The 25,454-nt window shown below is 40.9% G+C and overlaps 1 protein-coding gene across 4 annotated transcripts in view; it reads left to right on the top strand.

The window, feature by feature from the left end:
• PLXNB2 (plexin B2) overlaps positions 1-25,454 on the top strand; it is a 323,177-nt gene that overhangs the window by 120,843 nt on the left and 176,880 nt on the right. The gene's annotated exons all lie outside the window — the stretch shown is intronic.

The raw sequence follows: 25,454 nt of genomic DNA, 5'->3' as shown, positions 1-25,454 counted from the left end.
ACCACTGACCTTCTGATCAGCAGGCTGAAGTGGCTCAGTGGTTTAGACCACAGCACCACCATTAGCACAGAGGTGGGAAACCTGATCTGACTAGCGGGCCAGGTTCTTATCTACCCTATCCCTCCCTCCTGTGCCAAATTTGGCAGGTAGGCAGGGCCAGCCACCTGCCAGCCACCTGACTTAACAGTGACATTAGGTTGCGATCACTGGGACTTCAAAACACTCCACAGAGCCTGCCACGAACCCTGCATGCATGGTGTTCAGCAGGCTTGAAGTCACCACCTATCAGCTAATGGGTGGTAGCTTCATGGGTTGGTTGAGCAGTCAGGTTCTTCATGGGGAATTTGGTTGTGCGGCTTCATCCAGCTTAAAGCCACTGCCCATCAGCTGATAGGTGGCGACTTGAAGCCTGCTTTTTGCATGAATTGGAGAAAAATTTTCATTCAGCTGATCAACCTGCCTCCTGGTTTCACATTTGTTGCCTGGTGTGGGGCATGTGGGCATGGTTGGGGGAAAGCAACCTTGAAGGCCGGAGGTTTCCCACCCCTGATTTAGCAGGTACTCACTTATCACTGCATGTGTTTATATGTAGTGTTCTGTGCCACTTCTAACTGGATGTTTGGGGTTACACAACTGTATGCACGGTGCTACTGACTCTCATTATCCTACTTTCCCCACAATTCTCAACTTTCAGTCCTCTCTTCTTCCTTTTTTTTGGCGCTTTATCATAACACAAGTCTTTCATTTACTTCTTGGCGTGTCAGCATCGCTTCAGCTCTTAATGCAATCTATGGTAGATTCATTTAATGCAGCGTGTATAATGGATGGAATAGGGAACTTGTCTTCTAAAAAGACTGTGAAATTAATAGTAGGACACTTACTGCTGTATTCTTGATGATGGATAACGGACTATTTAATCAAATAGTCACCTAACTAACATCTGAAGTTCAGGTCCATTTTTAAAAGCCCCCCCCCCTTTTTATGTTTAACTATTGAAAGGAGAAGTGCAGATTTGTTTTTAATGATATTGCCTTTGGTAATGATCAAGCATATGGCTCAGTTTGAGTAAACAAATGAATGTATTTTTAGAATTCCACAGTTAAGTCCTTGCTTTATTGCTGTTGCAGCATAATAAGCTTGGGTGACTATGAAGTAGCTAAATGGATGGGTTAATTTGGAACCAAGCAATTTCATGGCATGTTCGCTTGTTTACTGAGTGGAAGAGAGTGGAATAAAAGAGGTGAGAATAGCACGGATGTGCTTCAAAGTAGTTTTTAACTTTCCTTTTTTAAAAGAAGAAGAAGAAGAAGAGGGGTGTGAAGCTATTATACCTGAATGGAATGAATACTTTTAAGCCAAGTGAACATAGACCTCTGTGTATCTAATTATGATTAGATCCAACTGTTGTGTTTATTTCAAAGGTGCATACTTGTCTTTATCCAATACCAGCAAAAGTTTTATTTCAATTTGCATTCCCAGTTAATCTGTTGTATATCCATCACAGTCATGGGAAGAAAATGGGGGAATTATAATTTTGACTTTTTTGTGTGTGTGAAGGTGTTGCTGTTAAACAGGTATAAAATCAGTAGCGACTTTTGAGTCAGATGCAGAAGTGATCACCTTGTGTTTATAAGACTTTGAATGGTGTGGTCTCTCATCCCTAAGTGCTATTGCACTCAGATCCTGCTTGTAGGCTTCTCAGAGAAAATAGATGTGGACTAGATGGGCCACTGACCTAATCCAACAGACTGTTCTTATGTTCAGATCCAGCCTTGCGTAGGTTCAGAAAGGTAACAACATCATGTCCTCTCAGGCCATGCCCTGGCCCATGTAGCTGAATTATAAAAATAATTAGATATTACTTAATAATGATGGGTGGTAGTTTACTGTGATAGCCACTGACTGTTTTTGTCCCTGGCTTCTGCCTCTGTATGAATACAGGTGACTCCCCAGTTACGCAGGGGTTACATTTCTGGGTACCGCATGTATACACGTGAAATCATGTATAGTTGGGAGCACCATCTAAAAAGTCAAACTCTGCCAAAAAAAAAAAAAACCCCACCACAACCCCTCTCTCCAAACCCTCTTTCTCAAACTCCAACTCTCCAAGCCTTAAATGTTAGTGCGAAGGCTCCTGGAATTTCTGATGCAAAGGCTCCTGGGGTTGCTAGCTATTTCCCCTATTCTTTTTTGTGTCATTTTTGCACATTCTACACTCTCTTCAGGCCGCGTTTGCCATTTTTGCAGTTTAAATCAATTTTTAAAATTTATTTCCTCGTGCTGCACACATATGGGGTCATGCGCAAGTCGAATGCGCATACGTGGGAAATCACCTGTGCTGATATATAGGTTCTATCTGTAGTTGTTCCTGCTTCCCAGGGATATCTGGGCAGAATGCTAGACTACCATATATTCCGGCGTACAAGACGACTGGGGATATAAGACGACCCCCAGCTTTTCCAGTTAAAATATAGAGTTTGGGATATACTCGCTGTATAAGAAATACGACCCGGCGTATAAGACGACCCCCGACTTTTGAGAAGATTTTCCTGGGTTAAAAAGTAGTCTTGTACGCAGGAATATACTAGATTGAGCCTTGTGTTGATTAGCAATGTAACTCTTGCATTGCTTTATTATTTACCAAGCATCCATCAAGATCTGTGGCACAGACATGCAGGGTGGTTAATTATCTGTCCCTGAAGAGTATTTGTGTAGGTCCTATGTTCATAATGGAATGCAGATGAAATGTGTGATTGGGAGATTAGTCCCAGCTCTATTACTTCATATTTATATTTTATGCTGCAGCTAGCAATTAAGAAACTTATTACTGAAAACATCTGCTTTGGCCGGAAATGAGTTCAGAAAAGGAGGAAACATAGTATACTCTTTTTTTAAAAAATGATAATAATCTGCCCAATATTTCTCAGAAAGGAAGAAGGATTATAACATGCTGCATAGGCTTATATTAGGCATTAATGAGGCAACACTTAACCAGCATTGCTCCTGGTTTTAAAGAGTGGATCCAAGCAATAGATATTAAAACTAGGTCTAAACCACTGAGCCTAGGGCTTGCCGATCAGAAGGTCGGCAGTTCGAATCCCCGTGACGGGGTGAGCTCCCATTGTTCGGTCCCACCTCCTGCCAACCAAAGTGCATATTTAAATTTAGTTAGTAAATTAACGTAATTTGTATACCGCTTGATTATAAATGAAAAGTTTACAGCAGGCTTCCTCAACCTCGGCCCTCCAGATGTTTTGCGACTACAATTCCCATCATCCCTGACCACTGGTCCTGCTAGCTAGGGATCATGGAAGTCGTAGGCCAAAAACATCTGGAGAGCTGAGGTTAAGGAAGCCTGGTTTACAGAATACAAACTTTGATAGAAAATAGGTAGTGGAATGTGAATTTCAGTGCAGATTCCCCCCCCCCCCACGTTGCATTTTAAAGCAAATATGAGTCAGAATGGACTTAAGAATAAAGACATGTGAAACTGACATGGACCAGAAGTTGAATCATCTGTCCATCCCTAACAGATATAGGAGGAAGCTGTTTCTTTTTTGAAGCATATGTCAAGAAAGCTTTAAATGAACATAGAGGATTTGAAAGAGTGTGATCTGGGCCCTGGATTAGAATATTGAGCAGTTTTATCTGGCCAAAGAGAAAGTAGCACAAATTTGACAGTTTTCTACAAACCCTGAATAAAATGGTTACGCTCCAGAAACTACTTCAACTTCCCATCTTGAAAAGGCAACATGTAAATTCTCTGAGCGGTTCATTTCTCAACAGAGAAGCTGTCTTCAGCAATATTTCTTTGTCCTGCGAGGACTGGTAGATTTAATAATAAGAAAAGGTAAGTCAATAATATTGATTTATAATACCTCTTGTGCTGCTTCCTGCATATTTCAACTTTTTGCTCACGGTTACATCTTGTTGTTGTTTGAAACTTGTTTGTGGTGACTACATAACAGATGGAATATATCTGTTTTCCACAATTGTGGCTTTTGAGCATGCATTCAGTAATGCCATTAGATGTAATCTTTCCTGCACTGCATGGTAAGTAATACCCTGTTTCTCAAAAAAAAAAAAAAAAAAGACGTAGCCATAAAATAAGCCATAGCAGGATTTTTAAGCATTCAAGGAATATAAGCCATGTCCCGAAAATAAGACATAGTGATAGGCGCAGCAGCAATGCCGGCCGCAGGAGGAGGAGGAAAAAAATAAGACATCTCCTGAAAATAAGCCATAGTGTGTGTGTTTTTGTTGTTGTTGTTTTGAGGAAAAATAAATATAAGACGGTGTCTTATTTTCGGAGAAAAATGGTATATGAGCACATTTGGCTGCAATACTTAAGGGTATCTCTGTAGTTGTCTCATAATAGCAAATGGGATAATTGGGAGTACTTATAGGGACGAAATCTCAAGAGTTAGTAGCAGAAATTCCAGGGCTTATTTGCATAGAACCATAGTTAACTTAAGTCAGGTGTTGTTGCTGCGGCTGTTGTTGTTTATTAAAATTATTTACTGCCCTTCATCTGAAGATAACATGGCAGTTTACAAGATTAAAACACAAAAATGCATACCATAATAACAAACAAAAACAGTTTAAAAGGCCACGTAGATTGTTTAATTAGCCAAAGGCCTGGGAGAAAAGGAATGTTTTTGCTTGCCTCCTAAAGAAACTTAATGAAGGCACCAGGTGAGCCTTTCTGGGCCTTTGTCAGTGTATGACTAGCATTGGATATCATCTTATATCTTTTCCAGTTGTTGGTGACTTCAACATTTACCAAATGATGGGACTTCCTGGATAAATCTGGCTATAGGCCACCCAAGTATTGGTTGTGTGTTCTAAATCACAACAGAAAGCAAGGTGCTAAAATTTACATACAGGCATTTGCTTAAGACAAATCCTATCCCAGTATTAGAAACTGAGATATGTAAGCTAGGAGCTAAATGGGACCTTAAACCTACGTTATAGGCGCCACAATGGAATGTCCAAGCACGCTTTTTTATAACAAGAATACAAAGCTGAAAATGAATGAACTGCAGCTAAAAATCTTACATACATTTTTTTCACATGGTCTGGTCCTCATCTTAAGACTGCAAAAAACAAAGCCATACTTCCCCTGCCCGTCCCCCTAATATACTTAGGAGGGTCCCTTCTCCAATCCTCAGAGAGTGGCTGGAAGCGGGGAGGCAGAAAAAGGTCCTTTTTTTGTTCCAGCAGTGGCCGTTTTAATCTGAAATCTCAGGCGCAGTCCTGCTCTCAGAGCTCAGAAACTGCTTGCATTAATGAAATCCCCTGTTGCAAAATGTGCCTAGAACAATGGGAATTTTGAACGCTGATCCTATCCTGATAGCTGTGGTCAACATGGTGGTAAGAGTTCTTCGCTCACCGTACCCAAAGCTGAAATGAGCTGAAAATTAGGGAAAGAGTGCATGAGTTATTATGGTTTCTTGATTCACTCCTCTCCCTTCTTTGGACTAATGAAAATGCAAATACAGTGGTACCTCCGGTTGCAGACAGGATCCGTTCCGGAGGTCCGGTTGGATCCCGAGGTTTCCGCAACCTGAGGACCACTTCTGCACATGCGCACATGGCAAAACCCAGTAAAATACTTCTGGGTTTGCTGCTTGTGCATCCCGAGGGTTACGTAAACGGAGGTTTGACTGTAATTGGAGTCTGTCTGTCTGTCTGTCTGTCTGTCTGTCTCTCTCTCTCTCTCTCTCTCTCTCCAGTCATACCTCGAGTTACAGCTGCTTCAGGTTGTGTTTTTTTTGGGGTTGCGCTCCGTGTCGAACCCAAAAGTTCCAGAACGGGTTACTTCTGGGTTTCAGCGCGCACATGCGCAGAAGCACTAAAATCGCACTTTGCGCATGCGCAGAAGCACTGAATCGTGACCGCGCATGCACAGACACGGGTTGTGAATGCTGCGGGTTGCGAACGTGCCTCCCGCACAGATCACATTCACAACCTGAGCGTCCACTGTAAAGACTAACCCATTCTATTCACCTTCTAGCTTTCCATGGGGGGCTGGATTTTTAATTCACTTCGAGCACTCAGGAGATAGTGATCAGTGAGAAATTGCTGAAATATACTGGGCTTCGCTAGCCATGAAGGCAGGAATTGTTAACTTCAGAATACGTAACTATGAACGGACTACCTGTCAAACCACTTCAGGTAACCTTGGTTGTGTAAGCAAGTCTTTAAAAGCTGCTCAGTACCTCCAGACTGAATGACAGGTTCAGTCATGTATACTGATGGAAGCAGTTTATTACCTCTCTTTAAACTATACCAAATGCCTTGTATTAATTAGGTATTCACCTCCTGAGCATTCTCATACCATGAGTGAACTGGCTTCTCCACCCCAAAGCCTGTTGCAACACATCTGTTTTACATTGTGCATGCCAGGTTTTGTTTTGTTTTGTTTTGTTTTGTTTGCTTAAACCCTCAACCCTCAAGTAGTCTCTGCTTTCCGCTCTCTGAATCATTTATTTTGCATTCCAGAGCAAAGTTATTTGCTAGGAGAAATGAGTGGAACATTCCATTTAGTGCTGGGAGCATTCAAAAGCTGATTCTAGGGAGCACACTTGAGCTTACTGTGTGCCAGTACACCTATGAAAGCAGTTAGAAAGTGGATGCAACACATGGCAGTTGATCAATATGAAGTTTCCAAAGGTTTTCAAAATGCTCTTTCGGCTGTAGGCTTCATATTGATTGTAGTTGGCTAACTGTTGGAGTGCAGACTTCGTAGGTTACTGTCTTTGTCTGCAATAGTGGGGGGGTTGTGTGTGTGTGTGTGTGTGTGTGTGTGTGTGTGTGTGTGTGTGTAAAATATTTCATTTGATAATGATGGATGATTGCATACTCTGCTTTCAAATGGACAGCTCTAGCTCTGTGCAAGTGTAAATTTTAAGAAAACAGAAACTTGCATTGATTAGCCTTGCTCATTGTTCTTCATAAATCATACGCAAACAAATTAAGATGTATTTGTAAGGTATACCACAGGCTTACTTCTCTGTGAAAATAAATTGCCATCTTAGTAACTGAAGCAGTGGTCGATACTGCAGTGGAAGGAGATCTCTCCACTCATAACACCCATGGCTATTGCTTAGCTTCCAAGCACTAGAATGGTAAAGCTAGAATCAACCGTCTGATTGATTGTTATCTGAGAACATGTTTTTTGGGGCACTGATTTGAAAAATCTGAAGCAAAACTCAGTTAAGGGAAATGTAAATTATTTTATAAAGAAAAATCTACATGTGTAAATATCACATGGGGGAGCAAATGTGTTCTTAATTTTCTGAAACAAATGTATTTGCTATGCAGTGTTTTAAAGTAGCTCGGTTTTGATTACTTTTTCCTGCCATTTTTGCTAAGTTTCAAATTCCTGCTTTACTAAAAATTAATAAACAATTTTATTTACTTTAAGCTTCAATGCACCAAAATACAAACTAACTTTTTCTCCGTTATGTAATTGGCTATCTTAAAACAAGGGATTGACGAAAGGACCTTGTGAAATACCGGTAGTTAACTTTGTGTTTGCTGGTCATTTTAAATAACAGCAGACTGATATTTAGAGAGAATACCTACTAATCACATGTTTGAGGGACGCTTTTTATAAGTCCCCTTAGTCATGATAAATAAGTTTTAAAAAGCATTAATCTGTTTTGTGTTCTAAATTCTTCCAAGGTGATCATAATTTTATCTCTGTGACCTCAGTTATGTCAATTTTTTCCCCTGTAATACCCCTGCCTCCAAGTCTGGTCCTGACCGGAAGGTATCGTCAACAAGGGTATTTCACAGGAACTTAAGGTGGTGCTGTGTAATGTCAGGCCAGTTGACCAGTGGGCATTTGAACCCTATTCTCCCAATTCTTAGTCTGATACTCTGACCAGTATACCACAGTGTGCCTGGCTGGAAGACCACTTGGTAATAATATGTATGCCACCTTGGGTTCCATACATTCAGTTGTAGAGTTGGAAAGGGATCCCAAGAGTCATTTAGCCAAACCTGCAGCAATGCAGGAATCCTGCCCACAGCCATCCCTGGGTGGGTTCAAACCGCCAAGCTTCTGGTTAACAGCCAGCTATACTGACCCGTTGCACCACAGAGAGAAGAAAGGCAGGTTATAAATGTAAGTGAGGAGCAAAATAACAAGTGCATAAATAAATGCTAGTTCTTTTCCTTATTCAAGGTTGATACATTGGCACCCAGACTTAAATAATGTAGCAAGAAACATGACTGATTTACCTTATGTGGAGCAGTGATCTTTTTCAGTAATCGTAAACTAAATTCAAGGATGATCAGGTCTTTGTTAAGCATGTTTGCCTTTATGTAAACTGTTTTATTGACTGCAGCTAAAGCCGATTTCAGTTTAAATTGGGAAGCATGTTTATATGCATGGTCAGTGGTAGTCTTACTTTTTTAAAAAGTTAGAATTGTCTCCTCTTTGAGTCTGTGTATATTTTTGCATCTCTGTGAATACTAGAACAGATTTCTTTGTCTACGTGAAACCACAGTTTTCACCAGTAGCTGCGGACAAGTTATAAATACTTTTGATGTACCCCGAGTGCAGTATGCCTACTTATTGTGAGCATAGGTCTGAGTCATTTTGATAGATGTAGAACATGCACATTCTTAAGTTTCTAAATATGCAGGCTTTAGATGTTCATTTTGCTACTTCTCAAAAAAAACAAAACACCCAACTTTCCTGATGTTATTGATCAAGCACAGTTTAGATGGTGTTTGATAACTCTGTTTCTGTCAGGACACATTTTAAAAAATGGGAATATGCAAGTTTATTCTGAGAATTCAACATACAATGTTGAATTCATTATTCTACGCTTAGAGTATATTGGATACAAATCAGTGTTATTCTAAGGCATACGTAGGCAAACTAAGGCCCGGGGGCCGGATCCGGCCCAATCGGCTTCTCAATCCAGCCCACGGACAGTCTGGGAATCAGTGTGTTTTTACATCAATAGAATGTGTGCTTTTATTTAAAATGCACCTCTGGGTTATTTGTGGGGCATAGGAATTCGTTCATTCCCATTCCCCACCCACCCACCCAAAAAAGTCTGGCCCCCCACAAGGTCTGAGGGACAGTTGACTGGCCCCCTGCTGGAAAAGTTTGCTGACCGCTGTGAATCGAAGGTCTTCCAAAACTGTCAGAATTGGAGAGTTGATCACCTTTGTTTTTAAACTGCTTGGCTGCTATGTTGGAGAGTTTATATTTATACACCCTGATCCCATCTGCTTGGAAGTGTCCAGTCAGCTATCAGTGAGCAAGTGTGTTTTCAGATTGCAGTTCTAAGAATGAGATTTTCTGCTTAGTCCTGTCAGAGAACAAATTAAATGAGTTTCTCCGTTTCATAGGATGCTATCGTATTGGCTCATGCTGTCATTATGTTCAAAGGAAAATGTGCAGCAGTGTAACATAACTGGAAAAGGGGTGCACCGATTTTTGGAAATTTAGCTGAACTACCCAACCTCCCTACTTACTTTTTCCAGTTGAGCTTATTCCTAGCTCTCAGAAGGTATTATTTCTTATTTATATCTATATTATCCAGATGGGAATAGAATAGAAAGGCTTTCCTTGGTCCTGCACGGAAAGTTGACATCTGTTACACTTTAAAGCAGATTTCTAAGTGAATCTGAGCAAACTGGAGTGAATCCGTAATCCTAATAAGAGGATGAACTTGAAATAATGACTTCGTTTTTAAAGAGAAATGCTTCTCAGTTTATTTTTCAAACAAGTTAGTAAAGAAGGCTTAAATAGCTAAGGAGAAAATAAGTGTAGCATAGTGGTCTTCTCTCTAATAAGCTGGAAGCATTTTAGTCCTGTGCAATTGCACTTTAGACAAATCATGACATGTTTTGGGGCTGGAGTGATTTAATGGAAAATAGATTTAGTAGAAAGTGCTAAATTTCCAAATGCACCCTTTTAAGGAGTATACAGCCTGGCCCTCAGACTAGATCCTATTAACCATACAGTGAGTCTTGCTGCATTTGTATACATGAGTCTGATATATCAATTATTATTATTATTATTATTATTATTATTATTAATTTATACCCTGTCCCATCTGGCTGGGTTTCCTCAGCCACTCTGGGCGGCCTCCAACAGAATATTAAAATACAATGCTGTATCAGCAACAATAATGGCTTTGTATCAGTGAAAGAGGAATAGTGGGAGATGTTTACTGTATCTTTCCCACAAATCTTTGATCAAATAGATTCTGTTCCCTTTCTCTGCCCACCATTTGCAGAATGAATGAATGAACGAACCCAGGAGATAATGTGGGAAACTTCTTGTAGGGGTTTTATTCTAAATTACAGCTTGCAATTTGCAGACCAGATAATTACAAGCAATATTTTGCTTTTTATGTAAGAAGTACTGAAGTGTGTGTACCAGTTCCATGTAAAATAGTATCAAGGTTCAAACTCTTTGGAAATTTCAAACAAGGCTTCATTCAAATTACCACGCTTACATTAGTAGAAAGTAAACACATGCATAGGCTTTTTATGACTGAGGGTCACTACTAAACATATAATATAATATTTGCATTGTCAGTTCACTAGATGTTATTCATTTCCAAAATAGAGGTGCATAGAGCCATTTCTGAATGTCTTTAAGCCATTCACATCTTTTATTTCCTTGCTACACATCCACAATAGACTGAACCTTCGCACAGATGTTGTGTATACGTATGGGCGTTTCTGTTGCTAGGAAAAGACACAGCTTCAGACATGCATGCAGAAATTACATTCTCTCTGTGTGTGTTTCATAATGAGTGTACTTTCCAAGGTTCAGTTCGGAATGGGCTTGCCTGGAATGGTCCTTAAATTTCAGATTGATTTTGAATGAGCAGAATTGGAGCAGAATTGCTGCAACCCCAAACACCCCGCTAGTACACTTCATACAGGGGAGTGTGATTAGGTAATGTTGATCTCCCTATCCACATCTTTGGACCTTCCCTCGTCCCAAATAGAGTTGCCCCTATCTATAAGCATTTCTTTTGAGGAACCACCGTAGAGTTGGAAGAAGGAGGGTAAAATGTCTGTGGAAGTTGAGTAAGGGAAAATGGGGTCGGTCCAAGTAAATTTTGGTTGGCATCTTCTAGGTTTAGTGACATTCACCATCCCTGCTGGAGTAGCGTTTCGTGATTTCCCTTCCTGTTAACATAATTCATAAGGTATAGCCAGAATTCCAGTACTATACAATGTATTCTCTCTTACAAAGGCGAAGAAGTCAAATTGGATAAATGCTTGGAGATGTTCTTGTTTCCACATTGGTGTGGAAATGGAAGGAACCACTTTACAGCTTCATCAGAAGAAAACCTGTATTTCACCATGTCTTACTGAGCCTGACTCTCCCATCCTGTACAATATTATATTATATACTTTACATGTACAGTCGTACCTCGGCTCCAGAACACCTTGGGAGTCGAATGTTTCGGCTCCCAAACGATCAAAAACCCAGAAGTGAGTGTTCCAGTTTTCAAACATTCTTTCTGAAGCCAAACATCTGATGGGGCTTCCGGTTGGCTGCAGGAGCTTCCTGCAGCCCATCAGAAGCCACGCTTTGGAAGTCGAACATTTCGGACCTCTGGAATGGATTCTGTTCGACTTCCAAGACACACCTGTGCTCTATTTGGGAAAGGGGCAGGTTTATAATTATACAGTGCCAATCCTCAGAAAATACCCTAAATAAATATTGTTCGGTCGATTCTGCTTTATCACATTCATGGTGGCATTGAAATACGTTCTGAAGAAGCAAATAGAACTACCCTCTAAAAAATACATGTATTAGGCAGGCTACGGTAATAGACCTCTCTGCTTTAAGGAGTGTATTACTGAAAGGAAGCTTAAGCGGACTCAAACTGGATTCTAGGGTGTTCTTTTTATAGTTCAACACTTTTACCATTGTTTTGTTTCATAGCTTTAGGCAAACTTGTAAATACGTATCTACTTGCTGTGTCACCTTTGGGGAGTAATAATTACCTTTAGGTGACCAGACATGGGTGCTGTTTGCCTATCTATTGGAGCAAAGGTCTGACTTTAGGTGATAGGGAAGGCATTTTTTCCTAAATTGTAGAGGCCGGCGTTTTTCCCTTCAAGTCACCAACACACCACACATTAGTTACAATGCAGAGGGGCTAGCAACTTTTGTGGACTTGTATGAGATGCTTTCTTCTGGTTCGCAGTCCTGAAGACAGTGGCCTAACTGGAGCTTGTGTGTGTCCAACGCTAGAAAGACTGCAGCCTTTTATCAATGAGCTTGCATGACAGGAGTGCAGTTAATTGAAGAGTTTACCATTCCGTCATTTTTAATTGCTTTCGAGGGAATGACTCTTCTAGATTTAATGAGTGGATGCTTGTCACACTTTTTGCCTTGTTGAATAGATAATTAAGACCACTGAATATTCATGGAGATGTTTAAAAACCTGCCTTGTTCATCTACTGCTGCTTCCCCAAAGCATCAGTAATATAGGAACACAAAACCACTATTGGAAGGAAGCTTTCTCATGCTATTCACTCCTAATTACTTTATCTGATAATTTTGTTTACTTTAACTAGGTACTCCAAAGCAGATGTTTCTAATAAGTAGTATGCATTGTTCTATATGAGGATAACAACTGGTTGTAATAGCACAACCTGTTAAATCTATTTTCTTTCCATTCACTGCATCAGCAACAAAAAAACCCTGCAAGCTTTTGCTGAAGATTCAGTTTTCTGAACTCTGTGGGTTGTAATGATTTTTTAAAAGAAATCTTTTGCTGTGTGGAATAGCTGTGGAGAGTTAAATTTCACTTAGCCTTAATCATCATTTTGCCACCAGTGGTGAAAATAAATGAAAATCTTTGTAGAAATCCTGAGAAATAAAACTTACCATGCAGGGTGAATGGGGATTGAGGTAAGTTTTGTGTTAAAAAAATGATACATAAATACTTGTTCACACTAACTTAAAACATTTGTAGCAGCATTTCTACTTTATTGATAAATGATGCAGCGCACTTCAATAAAATTTGGCTGAGTGCAACAAATTCATAGAAACATTGTAGTGGTTGGAACATTGTAGTGGAGTTAGTAATTCCAAGGAGTAGGATGAAAAACATTCAACATGAACAAAAGTGTAGATAACTAAAGCACCTATAGGTAAAGGTAAAAGGTAAAGGACCCCTGGATGGTTACGTCCAGTCAAAGGCGACCATAGGGTTGTGTTGTTTGTCCACAGACAGCTTTCCGGGTCATGTGGCCAGCATGACTTTTCCGCTTCTGGCACAACGGAACACCGTGACGGAAATCAGAGTGCACGGAAATGCCGTTTACCTTCCCGCCATAGCAGTACCTATTTATCTGCTTGTGCTGGTATGCTTTCGAACTGCTAGGTTGGGATAGAGCAATGGGAGCTCGCCCAATCACGGGGATTCAAACCGCCGACCTTCTGATCGGCAAGCCCAAGAGGCTCAGTGGTTTAGACCACAGCGCCACCCACGTCCCTACTAAAGCACCTATAGAAGAGAAGCCAGGATGCTTCAATATGTCATTCTGTTTTAAATTGTGGGTGCCACCTTCAATAGAAGCCACTATTGCTCAACTTGCAAGCTTCCTTCATTACCATGTGTTTACTAAAATGTATAGGATTATCCTTAACTAAATACAGTACTAGTTTAACCAGAAAGTCCCACTCTGGTAAGTGAGGCTTAGTTTCAGGTAAGTGTACATAGGTTTCTTGCTCAGGTGTCCCCAAATTCATTTTCAGAATGAAGTAACACCTGCTTTGATACTGCTGAAAAAGAATGTGCATGCTGTATATGCTAACAAGTGATTTAAGTTTTCCATGCACAAATCCTTGTTTTGCATGATATTTTGCCCATTAATAAGTTTGGGTAGGATTTCATAAATTGGACGTACCTGTATGTGATTGTGTGTAAACTTTGCCTGCAGTGCACCCCGAACCAAATCATCTTTTTTTATATGATATGCCTTTTATATCTGACAAAGTGAGTTTGTGGGAGTACATCTGCTATAAAAGGAACAATTCATATTTCTTTCTATCTTTTTATTATGCTTCATACAAAGTTAAAGCAATAACATATTATACTTTTCAATTGAATTAGGACAGTTTGCTCTATCAAATTTTATTGCCATTACATGGCATTGTAACTGGCTGATAAAATTATATTAGATGAACAGCACAAGAGAATGGCGAGGTGGAAACAGCAAGGTAAGAGAGACAGGCAGCACATAGTAATTGGGTTACAAAACGAAACGAATTTCTCAAGGTGAAAGGCATATAAGTAATATGTTATGTCCCATCAGACATCGTGTTAGAAAATCTCCAAACCATAGAGGCCCACCGCCTCCTGCCCACCAAATCCTTCTCCCTTCCCTCGTTTGCATAACAATAATTTGCAGTATTTTCAAACCATGGTTTAGAGCAGCATTATCCAACTTTTCATACCAAGTGGGCTGCGAGAGTACTTTGATATGGAACCAATGGGCCATGCGCTACCTTGTCATGCAGCAGGGCAGGGAGGGAGCAGGGCCCAAACTTGAGCCCCCCTCCCAGCCCTCATGCTGCCTTCCCAAAGCCCACTAAGCAGCGCCAGGCTTTGGGAATGAAGCACAAGCCGCTGCCAGGATCCTAGAACTCTCCCATCTCCTTTCCATAGCTCAGAAAGTGATAGCTAGGCTTTGGGGAAGGAGGCGGGAGGTCTGGCGCACTGGATTTATTCCTTAGTTAAATGAGCAAAGTTTCTGCAAGTAGTTCTTCTCCGTGCATCGAGGAGGAGGAAAAGGATTGGGTCCAAGGTCTTTCTCTGCCCAGCAATCACAGGAACAACCACTGGGGAAAAATGAAAGAGAAGGCGACAAAGGAGTAGAACTTATTTATATCCACATGGAGCTGCAGTAATGAGAAGGTGCAAGCAATAGCACAGAGGAATCCTAGCTAGAGCTGCATGGTATGAGGGTTGGGGACTCGCTGGGGCACCAGGCAACTAAAAATGCATCTACTTCTATTGCTGCAGTGTCAAACCTATTTCAGAGATTTTTAAAAGTAGACTGAAGCTGAATCCATCCTGGAATAGCTTTTTCGCCAGCATGTGCAATGACAGAGATTGACTGTAAATATGTAAATCCAGTCCAAATATTTCCAACCCATTCATTAAAAATAATGATTCACAATACTCCTTCCTTCTGCTTTTGCAATACCTGTTCTTTCCCAAAACGCTTAGTTTAAATTTCTTGACGTTTCCTCTATAATTTTCATTTTGATTTTGTAATCTGATAAAAATGAAGGCGTGGGAAGAGTGGGAGGGACTCGCTTTTTTAAAAAAAAAAATGCTGCCCTTTCTTTCATACCTTCCCTGCTGAAAAGACTCTTGTGCCACAATGTCACAGCAGACCACGAGAACACAAATCATTGCAAACATTTTAAGACAATGTAAAATTAAAATGACAATTTTTAAAAAGTGGTCTAAAATAATTTGAGACCACCAGGCACTGAAAGTTATGACTGCTGTGACACTGTATTTATCATTGTTGTCTATTACCATTGATTGCTTAATAACAATACTGATTATTTTAAGTTCTAATTTATATGGTGGAGATGCACAAATAAGGCCCAGTCAAGCAGAGGGGAAATGGGACTGGGTTTTCAAAAGCCAGTTTTCAGCATGGATGCCAAACAAGGGCTTGTGGCATCCTTTACCAGGCATGTACGACTGCCCACCTACTTCTTATAAGCTGCTGCAATTCCTCACTATTTATTCATTTATTATTGCATTGATTTTTCTCCCTTTTTCTCCAGGGAACTCAAGGTAGCATATATGGTTCTCCCCTTCCTCATTTAATCCCCCCTACAACCCTGCATGGAAGGTTAGGCTGAGAGGCAGTGACTGGTCCAAGGTCACCCAGTGAACTTCATGGCTGAGTGGGGATTTTTGAACCCTGGTCTCCCAGGTCCTAGTCCAACACTCCAATCACTACACCACACTGAATCATAGAAGTCTTACAGTCAGTGTTAGAAACTGGGATAGAAAAGCTAGGAGCCAAATGGGTTCTGGGACCTGGGTTGTGGGTGCCAAAACAAAGTGTCTAGTCGCCACGGATTGTGTGTGTGTGTGTGTTGTCAACACTTTTTATTTATTCTTTTGATAAGCATGAATTAATAGGCAATTCACGTAAGTGAAACATTGTTAATATCACATTTTTGGCAGAAATTGTTAATGCATGTTTAATTTGGTGTTGACAATAAACATATTGGTACCATACTCCAGTTTTCAAAATGCTCTAATCTTTATTCTTAAACTCCTTAACACATTGCCCATCCTTAACATGTATGTGGCTTTGAAGCCTTGGAGTATATTTCAGTAATCCTTGAATGTCAGCCAGGCACGAAAAAGGCACCTAGACTTTTTCAGGTGCTCGCACATGGAGAATCTTTAGACGCAAAATGTACCTGCTGCCCTGCTAATTTCGAACCCTGGTCTACAGTAGACTAGAAAGGAAGGAACATGGTGATGCTAGGGTAGCATAGGCATCACAGCAAGCCAGTCTACACCAAACAGTGGCTCAGCCCAAACAAGCAAATGTGGGCTTCTGGAGAGAATATCTTTCTTTCTGATCCAGGCCTGCTGCCTGCCATGCTGCTAGGAGCTAAGCCATTGCTTTGCTCAGCCCTGTTTCCGAACCCAGACTCCTCATTTGCCTTGCTCCAAACAATAAACTGTATCCAGGGTTTTTTCAGTGGCCTACCCAAGTGGTTTGTCTGGGGAGATAATCTATGACGGGGTCAGCAACCTTTTTCAGTCATGGGCCGGTCCACTGTCCCTCAGACCATGTTGTGGGCCGGACTTTTTTTTTTTTTTTTAAGTGAGCGAACTCCTATGCCCCACAAATAAGCCAGAGATGCAGAAATGCATTTTAAATAAACAGGACACATTCTACTCATGTACAAACACTAGGCAGGCCCCACAAATAAGCCAGAGATGCATTTTAAATAACAGGACACATTCTACTCATGTAAAAACACTAGGCAGGCCCCACAAATAAGCCAGAGATGCATTTTAAATAACAGGACACATTCTACTCACGTAAAAACACGCTGATTCCCGGACCGTCTGCGGGCTGGATTGAGAAGGTGATTGGGCTGCATCTGGCCCCTGGGCCTTAGGTTGCCTACCCATGATCTATGAGCTAAAGCAGGGGTCAGCAACCTTTTTCAGCTGTGGGCCAGTCCACCCCACCTCAGACCATGTGGTGGGCTGGACTATATTTTGGAAAAAAATATGAACGTATTCCTATGCAGGCCTGGCTCTAGGGGTAGTCCCGGTGGCGCAGGGTGCCAGGCCGGCAGGGGGGCGCTGCGTGGCAAAGCCCGACCTGCTTGAGACGGCCCTGTTCCTATGCCCCACAAATAACCCAGATATGCATTTTAAATAAAAGGGCACATTCTACTCATGTAAAAACACGCTGATTCCTAGACCATCCACGGGCCGGATTGAGAAGGCGATTGGGCCGCATTCGGCCCACAGGTCTTAGGTTGCCTACACCTGAGATAAAGCATGGCTTAGCTTACAGCAAGGCAGCAGCAGTAGGACCCTGGGAGGAGTAAATCTCCTTTCCCTTTTCTCTGGGATGTGCTTGTTCATGCTAAGTTATGGCTTGGCTTAGTGTTGTTACCTGTGAAGCTGGCCATGCAAGAGTATCTAAGTCTTAAGATGCTTGTTGGCGATTATTGTACAGGATGATGTTGGGAGTATGGTCTCCTTGATTTATATGCAACATGATGCATAAACACCAGGTTCTATGGGGCCTCGCTAATGGATATGAAATTAGGTTGAATTTCAGAGTGTTTGTTGAAAATTGCTTCTAAATTAGGCTGACATTTCTTATGATGCTTTCTACATAATCTGCAGTTAAATTTAAATTCCATTTTATATTTGCATGTAACTGAAGTTTCCAAGGGGGGAATTTTAGTTTCTATGCTTGTTTTTATGCAGTTCACAAATATTAACTTCTTTTTAAAGACTTGTAGAATTACCAGCACAGGAAATTCTAAGTTTCTCCTGATCTCCAGTTAAGCCATACATCTTTTAACTGTTAAGATTTGTGTGCTTTTTACATGTTTAGGAAAATATTCCTGGCACGTTAGAAAATGTGAGAACTTTGCTGTTCACCATCTGAGCTTGCTAGACAGCTGCAGTTAGGCACTCAAGAGTCTGACATTTAATAATACCCATGATTTCAAAGTTAAGAGGTTTTCTTTTTTCAAAGTTCTGCAGTTGGCATGAAGTCATGATAATTTGAAGGCTAAATCTTCATTGCTCTTCAACATTTAGGAAATACTTAAGTGTCATGTCTCGGTTTTTGTGCTTGCATATTAAGATCAGAAAATCTTTTTTCAAAAAAGGAAAAAATGTTCTCCACCAGGATGCAAAATCCGTGAGCATCAGGGGAAATACTCATAGACAAAATTGTGCAAGAGACTTAAGCCATGTGTGAGACTGTAGAGTATGCACATTGCTTGTTTTTAAAATTAGTTGTCCTTCTCACAAAGATCTCAGCATAGTGTACAGAATCTCCCATTTTACCTTGAGCTTGTTTGGAGGTTCTAGCAGGGGAGCGCAGCTATCGTATACCCTTGACCGAAGAACGGTACACTCCTTCTATCTGGGAAGGTCGTCCTCTTCCACCGAGCGCGCAGCTTCGGGAGGGACGCACATGGAGCGGTGAGGGAGGAAGGGGACACCCGCCTAGCCAGCCAGATCAGCCGAATCAACCCTGGCGATCAATGGGGTGACAGATGTCGCAGCCAGATCGCCCTCACATCCTACAGATGGCACTTGACCCCAGAGAAAATAGGAAGGATTTATAAGCAAGAATCAAACAAATGCTGGAAGTGCCATAAGAAGATTGGCACATATATGCACTGCTGGTGGTGGTGTGAAGGAGTACAGGAATTTTGGAATAAAATATATGAAAAAATGAAGAGTATGTTAAAACTAACCTTTGAAAAAACACCAGAACTACTCCTGCTAAGCATGATTCCAGAAAGTGTGCCTAAGAATAAGAGAAATATTTTGCTATATGGTGGGGCGGCAGCTCGAGTATTGATAGCACAAAAATGGAAGGGGGAAGATCTACCGGGGGTGGAAGAATGGCAAATTAAAATGGTGGAATACATGAATTTGGCCAAAATGACGGCAGCAATCAGAAATGTGCCTAGACAAAAGATCCAAAATGAATGGCAATTAGTGGAGGATTATTTTAAAAAAGAAGGTATTAAAACAGAGTTGGTGATCTGCTTAATTTAAAGAATGCATGAAGAGAGGGAATTATTATAAATAAGGATAAGAGATCTTATTTTCAGGGAATTAGGAGGAAACAAGTGAAGGAGGTATAGTATGAAAAAGCGTTAAGTCGACAATCGGAAGTTTTTCTTTTATGACTCAATTTTAAACTTTTTTGATTTTTTTTTCTTTTTTCTCTCTCTTTTTTTTTTTCCTTCTTTTTCTTCCGCTCTTTTTTTCCCCCTTCTCCCTCCCCCCCCTTTTTTACCTCCTTTTTTTTTTTCTTGCCCCCTCGGGGTATCCCTTCATGCTTTATTTTTGCGTTATCTTATTCTATGCTGTATTTTGAATATTATTTTGTTATATGATTTATGGCTATTATGAGTTCATTATATATGATTTTGTGGATTATGATTTCGCTATTATTTATCTTATTGTTTTGTTTGAGTATGTGTGAATTTAAGGAAATGTATTTTAAGATGAATTTCAATAAAGTTTAATTTTAAAATTTAAAAAAAAAAAGAATCTCCCATTTTACAGCCATCTGAGATAGGTTAGTCTGTGTGTGTGTGTGTGTGTGTGTGTGACTGGCTCAAATGATCCTCATCGGCTGAGCATGGTTTGAAACCAAGGTCTCCCTATTCCAAGGCCAACATTCTTGTTAGATCACTCATCACTCTCGCGTGATGTGGAGATTTGGAAAGCTTATGCATGTGAGACAAAAATCCTTGGGCAAGGTTTTACTCTCCATATGCAAGTTTATATCTTACATTGTTAATACAAAAGGGAAAAAAGCTCCCCAGTGAGAGGTACACAGCCACTATAAGCATAAATTGTTTTATCATCCTACCCCTTATCTGGAAGAAAGACTGTTTTGAAGAGTAACAGTTTCTTTCGCAATGGAATTTAATGCACAAGAAAAGCATTTTAGAAAGTTTGTTAGGCAGTGATGTAGCATGCCATTCTAGTTTAAAGGAGCCATTGCACGAGTAAAGATTAATACATCTATGCCTTCCTACTCATGAATCGGGAATATTATTTCTAAATCTGATACTTAAAAAAATAATGAGAACGTAGCTGCTTCTTTAGAAGTTCATCCATTAGTAAGATGCCCTTGCACTGCTAAAAGAGAGGGAAAAAAGACCCTGCAAATAGCTACAGTATATTGCCACCAACCAAGTATGATATTCTCTGCCTCAAACTTAGACCTGCCAATCATTTAAGTATGCATGTGTTTGGCAAGTGGGACAAGTTTGTCCTTCTCTAATCTTTGGTGCGAGCCATTTTGGCACAGCTTTGTTGCTGTAGTATGGCCTATAGAACTCTCTCCTCAGTGAGGTGTTCCCTGGCACCCATTCTCATCTTTCCTTGTTGGGCAAAGATGGTTGAAAAACAAAACTTTAATTGGTCTTAATCCTACTATTGATACCATTTGTGTTGTTCGGCTGTGTTTAACTGTGCTTGAACGGTTGATTTTACTCTTTTATTATAGCATTCTAAGCTGCCCTGAGGAAAAAAATGCTAAATGTGTGTGTGTGTGTGTGTGTGTGAGAGAGAGAGAGAGAGAGAGAGAGAGAGAGAGAGAGAGAGAGAGAGAGAGAGAGACCTTCCCTTCCATAGTCCCTTTCAGTTGTTAGATTTCAGATCCCATCATCCTCATGCATGCAACTAGGCTGAATTGGGAACCCCAAGCTCGGAAACCCTGAATTCTAAAGCTGTAGTTTAGCTGTAGTGGCAGAAGCATCAGCTTACATGTGCTGGAGCAAGAGTACTTGCTATTATCAAAGTATATATCTGCATGCTTGGAAATCCTCATATTCCTGATTACTTTTGTGCATGGCTGCCACAGAAAAGAGCTGTTTTATACAGTGGAACCTCGGTTTATGAACACCTCGGTTTATGAATTTTCGGTTTATGAACGCCGCAGACCCATCTGGAACGGATTAATTCATTTTCCATTACTTTCAATGGGAAAGTTCGCTTCAGTTTATGAACGCTTCAGTTTAAGTACTCCACGGACTGTCTGGAACAGATTAATCCACTTTCCATTACTTTCAATGGGAAAGTTTGCTTCAGTTTATGAACGCTTCAGTTTATGAACAGACTTCCAGAACCAATTGTGTTCATAAACCGAGGTACCACTGTACATTGCTCATTCTGTAAGGACCAGCATGTCTATCGTGTGCCCCTACTGGTATATAATTTAGTACAGTGGAACCTCGGTTTATGAACACCTCGGTTTATGAATTTTCGGTTTATGAACGCCGCGGACCCATCTGGAACGGATTAATTCACTTTCCATTACTTTTAATGGGAAAGTTCGCTTCAGTTTATGAACGCTTCAGTTTATGAACAGATTTCCGGAACCAATTACACCCATGTTTCAGTTTATGAACGCTTCAATTTAAGTACTTCACGGACCCGTCTGGAACGGATTAATCCACTTTCCATTACTTTCAATGGAAAAGTTCGCTTCAGTTTATGAACGGTTACTCCGCGGACCGTCTAGAACGGATTAATCCACTTTCCATTACTTTCAATGGGAAAGTTCGCTTCAGTTTATGAACGCTTCAGTTTATGAACAGACTTCCGGAACCAATTGTGTTCATAAACCGAGGTACCACTGTACAGGCATAGGCAAACTTGGCTCTCCAGATGTTTTTGAGACTTCAATTCCCATCACCCCTGACCACCGGTCCTGTTAGCTAAGGGTGATGGGAGTTGTAGTCCCAAAACATCTGGAGGGCCGAGTTTGCCTATGCCTGATTTAGCATACTGTAACTCATCGTGTGAGTCAGGGGCTTCACATAATGTATACATGCTCTTCTGCTCAACATGGGTGGGGAAACTGTCTATGGTCATGTCCATGCATATAAATAAGATGCCTCCCCCCCTTGTGGGATTTGTAGTTTGTTGAGGGTGCTGGGAATTGTACCCCTGGGGCTAATCTACAGTTCCCAGGGTTCTTTGATGGGCAGCCACGTGCTTTTTGACTGTATGGTGTGGATGTGACTTATATGGGCGAGCTCATCTCCAATGAATCGTGCTAAGCGATGCAGCCAGGTGGTTGGGAACTCCTCGTGGGACTGCTGATGCCTTCAGAGAACGTGGCATATGAGAGAACAGTTCTTATCAGCAAGAAAGCTGCATCAAAGACTTTGGTCCATGGCTGGAGCTACTTTGCAGCAGAGGAAGATAAATGGCAGCAGGCCTGGGGCAGAGGGATCCACACTACTCAAGATGCTACAAATGCCAAACCACCTTGAGTTTCTGTTCACCTTTGGGCACTTTCTGCAAAAGGTAAACAGCTTGAGACGTGTTTCTCTGGCAGGTGAAACTCCAAAGAGCAGTTGAGCTATATGGGAAATTGTTTTAATTCTTACATAAAGGACACCCAAGATTTTAACATCTGACAACTGCAGAACTAATTCATTGCAAAATGGCAACGATTAATTCATATGGCTTCTGACAGTAAAAGGTATTATACTGACATGTAACATGCATAAAAGGGTGTTTAAAGAAAATGAAGCTGCAACGCATCCACTTTCATTGTCAAGTTGCACGGAACAGGCAGACTTGTGCAGGAATTTAATGTCTTCCTTGCTTAGTGTCAGTAACTTGTTCTACTTGTTTCATTGTCCTCTCAAAAAGCATTCTTCATCCTGCGTGTACATTTTGATGATCCCTCAATTATACATCAGGCTGACTGGTTTCCAGTAATGGTGAAACCACAGGAATTTATTTTCATACGAGGGAGGTTGGTTTTAACAAAACAGCCAGTGTGTAGATATTTGGGGCAGAGTTGCCCAGATATTCCAGAGAAGACAAGGCAGGATTAAAACATTTGTGCTTGTGTTTAAAGCTTTTAAGTTTTGCTATAAATAATCTGTCTTGGAAAGAAAATGCCAGGAATTAGGATAAATATTAACTTAGAGGTATTGTGTATGTCTATGTGTGTGACAGAGAGAGGGGTGGATCCAGGTATAAAATGCAAATCTTATTTGCACTGAAGAACAGTGAATTGCCAAGACAGCTGGTTCCTAAAGGGAGAAGAATCAATTCTCAATTCTTGAAATGCCCAAAGCTTGTCAGTACAACTGACATTTAAATTGTAGTCCTATTGTCCTTACCTTGTGACATGTTTCTGATAGCTTCAAAGTCACTCAGTCTTATATTAGAGAAATGGAAACCCTGGGAATGAGCTGACTTAGTGAATTAGGTGCATATAGCCATTAGACAAGGGTAGTTTAGCTTGAGCACTATTTGGTGTCAAAATACTGTAGCCGAATGGATTATTTTATTACACAAAAACATCTGTAGTTAATATAATCCCTTGGGTAGATCACGTGGCTTATGATCTGTGTAGGGAAAAATGTGCCAGCTTTAGAAGGCTTATTCCAAAGAAACAGAGTTTGGAATGTGGTTTCTAAACACACACACACACACACACACACACACACACACACACACACATATATATATATATAGTTCCATATTCCTGCCATATATTGTCTGTTCTTGGATTTTTTTCCCCCTCTGTACTTTCACTGCTTTTGAAAGTTTATGGAAATGCTGTGTATTGTTCCTATGTATGCTGTCTAGACTAGAGATCAGTAGCTGGCTGACTTTGTTTTTCTCAGCGATGGAGCTGGCCAGTCTGCCTGCCCCCCCCCCAACTTGGCTACCTAACTTAGGGAGTTTGCTGAACGTAAGAAAAATGTATGGAAAGGTGGTTGCTGTGGCCAGGAGACTTGTGAATTGCTCGTTTGGGGGAATGGTGAGGGAGGTCTGCCCACCCCATCCAAGTATCTCAACAGTAAAAAACAACTACTAATCTGTTTCTCCGAAAATAAGACGTAGCCATAAAATAAGCCGTAGCAGGATTTTTAAGCATTCAAGGAATAAAAGCCATAAACCACAAAAATAAGACATAGTAATAGGCGCAGCAGCAATGCCAGCCATGGCAGGAGAAGGAGGGAAAAAAATAAGACATCCCCTGAAAATAAGCCATAGTGTGGTTTTTTGAGGAAAAATATATATAAGGCAGTGTTTCTTTTCGGAGAAACACGGCACTACTAATTGCTGATCAGAGGGGTGAACCAATAGAATAGATATTGCTATGAATTTTGGATACTTTAAAATAATTTCAAACAGTCAGAAAGAACTACATTCTTTCCACCCACATACACCCTTAAATAAGGGACCCAGGTGGCGCTGTGGTTAAACCACTGAGCCTAGGGCTTGCTGATCAGAAGGTCGGCGGTTCGAATCCCTGTGATGGGGTGAGCTCCCATTGCTTGGTCCCAGCTCCTGCCAACCTAGCAGTTCGAAAGCACGTCAAAATGCAAGTAGATAAATAGGAACCGCTACAGCGGGAAGGTAAACGGCGTTTCCATGGGCTGCTCTGGTTCGCCAGAAGCAGCTTTGTCATGCTGGCCACATGACCTGGAAGCTGTCTTCGGACAAACGCCGGCTCCCTCGGCCAATAATGCGAGATGAGCGCGCAACCCCAGAGTCGGTCACGACTGGACCTAATGGTCAGGGGTCCCTTTACCTTTTACACCCTTAAATAAACATATGTCAGAGATGCCTGTTAAATGTCATGGCACTTCTTATTGCTAACTCTTCAAATGTGCTCATTTGTCAAGTCTTGTACCTATTGCTTCATTTTCATAATAAAAAAGAGTTGCGTTAATGGAATTCAATTTGCCATTCTGTCTTTTACTTCTCCTTTTCATGGGACAAAAGAGAAAATAGTAGAGCGGAAGGGGAAAGAGTGCATGAAAAAGTATTAGTTCCTCACAGCAGTGTATTTTGGAGAAATGGTTAACAGGGAGTCTCTTCCGGAGAGGTGCTCTCTGCAAACGTCTCTTTTTTGTGCAGATATGACTGGACAGAAAGAGTCCTAAGCCGAGGTTGCAGAAAACAGCAGTTAAGGTGGAAAGCTTTACCAATGGAGATTGTGGTTCAACTATGTATTTGTGTATGTATGTTAATACAGAAAAGTAGCATTTAAAGGGAAAGGTTAGGCTAGCCTCCTCCCTGATGTGGCAGTCTAAAAACGGACTGTCATTCCATCAGTGGAGCCCCCGTTGCATGTCTGGTAGTACAGTCTTACATAGATGTATCGTGTTTGAAAACTAGGTGTTAGTG

This window comes from Zootoca vivipara, chromosome 10, assembly GCF_963506605.1.
Source record: "Zootoca vivipara chromosome 10, rZooViv1.1, whole genome shotgun sequence".
Lineage (NCBI taxonomy): Eukaryota > Metazoa > Chordata > Lepidosauria > Squamata > Lacertidae > Zootoca > Zootoca vivipara.
This window is presented reverse-complemented; position numbering and strand designations above follow the sequence as displayed.